At 34.4% G+C, this 5,785-nt stretch overlaps 1 non-coding gene across 1 annotated transcript; it reads right to left on the reverse strand.

Annotated features, from left to right (window-relative positions):
• Positions 1-1,904: 1,904 nt before the first annotated feature.
• On the reverse strand, positions 1,905-2,010 carry LOC120859618. The gene has a single exon (XR_005720122.1). It is a non-coding gene; the product is annotated as a U6 spliceosomal RNA (small nuclear RNA).
• Positions 2,011-5,785: the final 3,775 nt, after the last annotated feature.

Raw genomic sequence — 5,785 nt, forward strand, 5'->3', positions numbered from 1 at the left:
TGACCTGCATACAGATTTCTCTAGGGGCAGGTCAGGTGGTCTGGTATTCCCATCTCTTTAAAAATTTTCCACAGTTTGTTGTGATCCACACAGTCAAAAGCTCTGGTTAAGTCAATAAAGCAGAAATAGATGTTTTTTCTGGAATTCTCTTGTTATTTCTATGATCCAACAGATGTTGGTAATTTGATCTCTGGTTCCTCTGCCTTTTCTAAATCCAGCTTGAACATCTGGAAGTTCACAGTTCACATACTGTTGAAGCCTGGCTTGGAGAATTTTCAGCACTACTTTACTAGTGTGTGCAGCAAGTGCAATTGTGTGGTACTTTTAACATTCTTTGGCATTGCCTTTATTTGGAATTGCAATGAAATCTGACTTTTCCAGCCCTGTGGCCACTGCAGAGTTTTCCAAATTTGCTGGCATATTGAGTGCAGCCCTTTCACAGCATCATCTTTCAGGATTTGAAATAGTTCAACTGGAATTCTATCACCTCCACTAGCTTTGTTCATAGTGATGCTTCTAAGGCCCATTTGACTCCGCATTCCAGGGTATCTGGTTCTAGGTGAGTGATCACACCGTCGTGATTATGATCTAGCTGGAACTATAACTGAGACATCAAAAGGTTATCCCACCATTCTGTCAAGCCAGATATTTCAGAATTGTAGGGAACATGATTAGACCAGTAATTTTATGGGAATGGCACATTGAATTGAGTTACTGTATCAGAAACAGTACTGTGTGGGATAGCATGATGATGGATAAAGCATTCTAAAAAAATCACAGAAGATAGTGATGACAGAAACATTGTATGAAGGGAAGGCAAATCTGATATCAAGAGTAAATGTTTATTTCAGTGAGAATAGAATGATAGATCTTCTATGGTGGAAAATATAGTTCTTCTTTTCATTGTTCTTATTGAAAATGTGTGTTTTCTTTATTTTCCTTAAATATTATGAAATTTTATCAATTTCACTTTTATTTGTAAGAACCGGTTGCTTTTAAAAATAGTTCCTTTTTTGAACACATTTAAGTCAGTTCTAATGAGGTAGATGAACCTAGAGCCTATTATACAGAGAGAAGTATGTCAGAAAGAGAAAAATATCATATACTAATGCATATATGTGGAATCTAGAAAGATGGTACTGATAAAATTATTTGCAGAGCAACAATGGAGACACAGACATAGAGAACAGACATATGGACATAGGCTGGGAGGGGAAGGAGAGGCTGGGATGAATGGAGAGAGTAACGTGGAAGCATACATTATCATGGGCTTCCCTGGTGGCTCCCTAAAGCATCTGCTTGCAATGCAGGAGCCCAGGGTTCGATCCCTGGGTCAGGAAGATCCCCTGGAGAAGGAAATGGCAACCCATTCCAGTACTCTTGCCTGGAAAATTCCATGGACTGAGGAGCCTGGTAGGCTACAGTCCATGGGGTTCCAAAGAGTCGAACACGACTGAATGACTTCATTTTGACTTTTTTTTTTTTCATACATTATCATATATAAAATAGATAGCCAATGGGAATTTGCTGTATGACTTGGTGAACTCTAACCAAAGCTCTGTATCAACCTAGAAGTGTGGAATGGGGAGGGAGGCGGGAGGTAATTTTAAGAGGGAGGGAACATAGTTATACATATGGCTGGTTTAATGTTCATGTTCCAACACAATACTTTAAAGCAATTATTGTCCAATTAAAGATAAATTAAAAAAATAGGGTTAAAAAGAAAAAAATCCGTTTTATATTCTTATTTTTTTTAATTCTTTATATTGTCCTTAATTCTAAGTAAATGGATTTTAATTTAACTCTTAAGCTATAAGCTTAGGTAATGGATTTTTTATCTTTTTATTTTTTAATATGAAAATGCAAAAGCAAGAGTTTCATCCATGTATTGCTTTGGTTGATATAATATTTTATTACAATGTAATCAAAGCATTTTCATCCTTACACAGGGACCATACTAATCTTCTCTGTATCATTCCAATTTTGTGCCAAAGAGAGTACAAAATATCTTCTAATTTAACTTGTCAGTTCTTTGACATAGGCATGTTTAGAAGAGTTTGCTTACTTTATACATACTTATGAAGTTTTCCAATACGTTTAATTACTGTTTTTTGTTATTGAGAAATAATTTTCTTTGGGGAGAAAATTCATGTTCTATAGTTTCAACCTATTTTAATTTGTTGAGACTTGTTTTATAGCCAGTATATGTTCTAGCATAGTAAATACCCCTTGTGCTCTTACAGAGTGTAGTCTACCTTGGCTGGTTATAGTAATCTGCATACACAAATTAAAGTAACTAATTGATATTCTTTAAATCTTCCATATTTACTAAGTAATTATGCTTACCTATTCTGTCAGTTATTTAAAAAGAGGTTTTGAAATCACCAATTATCATTTTGGATTTATCTGTTCCTAATTTCACTTGTGTCAGTTTTGCTCATGTGTTTCGAAGCTATGTTTAAATGTATACACATCTAGGACTGTTATATTTTCTTGATTAATTGACTCATTTATTAATGAAATATCTTTCTTTATCCCTGGGAATATTCATTGTTGTAAGATAATTTTTACTCATGTTACCACTTTAATGTTTGATTATTATTTTCATGTAATTATTTTTCCCATCCATATTACTTTTAATGTGCTCATTTTCACAAGAAAGTAAGTCTTATCATGTTTAGCAAGAAACAGTTTGTTATTAAAACAAAAACAAAAAGAATAGTAATTGAATGGAATCTTTTGAAAGTAATAATACTAAGTATCACTGTCTAAATTTTATAAATTATAAACACACTTGGGAATAAATTGGAAGTATCCTGGTATATTCTCCATGCTGCTGCTAAGTCACTTCAGTCATGTCCGACTCTGTGTGACCCCATAGACGTCAGCCCACCAGGCCCCCCCACCCCTGGGATTCTCCAGGCAAGAATACTGGAGTGGGTTGGCATTTCCTTCTCCAATACATGAAAGTGAAGTCATTCAGTCATGTCTGACCCTCAGCGACCCCATGGACTGCAGCCTTTCAGGTTCCTCTGTCCATGGGATTTTCCAGGCAAGAGTACTGGAGTGGGATGCCATTGCCTTCTCCGTATATTCTCCATAATCCAAAGCTAATGGACGAATTGTGTTTTGGAAACGTAGGAAATTAAAAAGAAAAATATGGGAAATTCAGTTAGTGTTATAGATAGACCTAAAATGTTCTACCATTGATTTGAAACAAGTTTTAGTTATGCTTTTGCTGGATCTTAGTCAAATTTTCAGGAAAAAAGAAAGTTGATTTGTTTAGCTCTGATATACATTCCAGGGCTCCCCTGATGGCTTGGATGGTAAAGAATGCAGTGCAAAAGACCCAGGTTTGATTCCTGGGTTGGGAAGATCCACTGGAGAAGGGAATGGCTACCCACTCCTGGCAAATCTCATGGACAGAGGAACCTGGTGGGTTAGAGTCCATGGGATTGCAAAGAATCAGACACGACTGACAAACTATGCACACATACATTCCCAGTCCAGTTATCTATCTATATTTGGGGAAGAAAAGAAGGAGGTCACATAACAAAAACTGATTACCAATTTTAGCAGTTTGCTTAGTAGAGAGACTGTACCAACACTCAAGATATCACCTTCTATACTGTCTAGAAGGAAAGATCCTATTCAGATATCCTTCATGGATTGATAATCATATTTACCACTTCTTTGCAAGTTATATGTGAATCATTTAGTATTTGTTTGTTCTCATAAAACTTATAGATTCATTGAAAATAACAAATTGCCTTTATTCCACTTACTTAGTTTCTAGAATATTATTTTATTCACCTCCTACTGTTCCATGTCTGTGTTGGATATCAGTGTTATCAATATTCCCTTAAATCTATTAGCACATCATTTCTGATTTTTCTCCTGAGACTACTCAGCTGGCATGATCTGTCCATCTGCTAGGATCAGCCCTGGTGGATCCCTGGGAATACTGCACAACTACAATTCAGTAATTTCCTTGATCTCCTATCCTCAGAATTCTCTTCAATGTCATTGAGAACACATTGTAGTACAAATATCTTTTTTTCCTACAGCATGATACAAACTGAAGTGAATATTTAAGCAGCCTTCATAGCTGGGTAATTTTAGTTTAAAAGTTTTAAAATCTTTAATTCCTGACTGGGATAAGAATTCTGAGATAAAAATAATTTTCAGCAATGATATTGAAGGTATCATTTTCTTGGACTGTAATTTGTCTTTGATGATTTTTTCTGAACTAGTAATCATTTTATCATTATTATATACAGTTTTTAACACTTTGGAGTCACTTTAATGAAAGACAACATATCTAGATAAAACATTAAATTAAAAAAACTAACCAAGAAAGATGACATTCAAGTTATAAGAGTTACAGAAAAAGAAATGAAGAAATGAAGAAAGAAGAAAAGGTAAAAAGGATCATCATATATTTGTAGATTTCAAAGAAGCACAGCTGGTGAAGGTGACTTCTTTATCTTCATTCCCAAATATTGTCCCTTTTCCTCCTTTATTGGGCTATCTTAATGAATAACCATATTAATTTTTCCTCTCTAAATAAACCAGTTTTCAGTATCTACATAATAACCAATTCAATTCAAACTATCATCATCCTTTACCCAAATAATGACATATCCTCCTAAGTATAATTTTTCCAACACAGTTCTCCCCTCTCGTTAATTCTGCATTAAAGCTCTTCTTGTTCTAAATTGCAAGTATTAGTTCATGATACTTCAGTACACTTCCATGCCCTTAATACATAGCTTTAGTTTCCTGGAACACCTGTGTTGTTTAGTCACTCAGTCCTGTCTGACTCTTTGTGACCCCATGGACTGTAGCATGTCAAGCTTCCCTGTCCTTCACCATCTCTCAGAGCTTGCTCAAACTCATATGCATTAAGTCAGTGATGCCATCTCATCCTCTGTCATTTGCTTCTCCTCCTGCCTTCAATCTCTCCCAGCATCAGGGTCTTTTCTAGTGAGTCAGCTCTAATTATTTTCTAATTACGTAACAGTTTTGGAGATCATTTCTAACTTTGCTTATTCAATTAGGCAAATAAAATATTCAGAATAAAAAATTGGATAAAATGAACTCTGAATTTCATACTTGAGATTTTCCATATTTATAAATATTGTATATATAAATGAGATTTCTAGTAAGGACCCAGAGAACCTCATCAATTTCAAATCCAGAGCAGAACTTAATCAATTTACAATATTTCCCTTGCTTCTTCCTGGACTTTCCAACAATCCTATATATGAAATCAAAGAACTTCTATCCTATTTTGTACCTAGGAGTAAAGAGATGGTATCTTATAATCCCTTCTATACTTTGAGCCCTTGATTTTGCAGTAAATTATTTAGTGACCTACTATTAACAGACTATAAGATTTTCTCATTGTTTATGCTTTTTCTCCCCATCTCCACTTCCTAAATATTTTTATTTGCATTTGTAGATCTGTTGGACATTTGAAAAAGAATATAAATGAACAATAAATCCCATCACTACTGAAGAATATAACTAAATTCGAAGGTATCTAGTGTTCTTGGATTTATCCTAATAAACTGTGTCAACAAAGATTTTTGTGATGAAGATAATTACTGGCTCTTAGTACTTGTCTTTGGTTTAAATATCTGAGAGCTAAAAGTTATAATCATGTTTAAATTTATCAGCTTAACTATTTTATGCATTAAAGGCCTTTCCAGTATTTAAATTTAAATCATCACATCACATCCCAAGTGATAAATACCCCTGAACAATAGTAGTAAAATTTATT

This window comes from Oryx dammah, unplaced genomic scaffold (assembly GCF_014754425.2).
Source record: "Oryx dammah isolate SB20612 unplaced genomic scaffold, SCBI_Odam_1.1 HiC_scaffold_2, whole genome shotgun sequence".
Classification (NCBI taxonomy): domain Eukaryota; kingdom Metazoa; phylum Chordata; class Mammalia; order Artiodactyla; family Bovidae; genus Oryx; species Oryx dammah.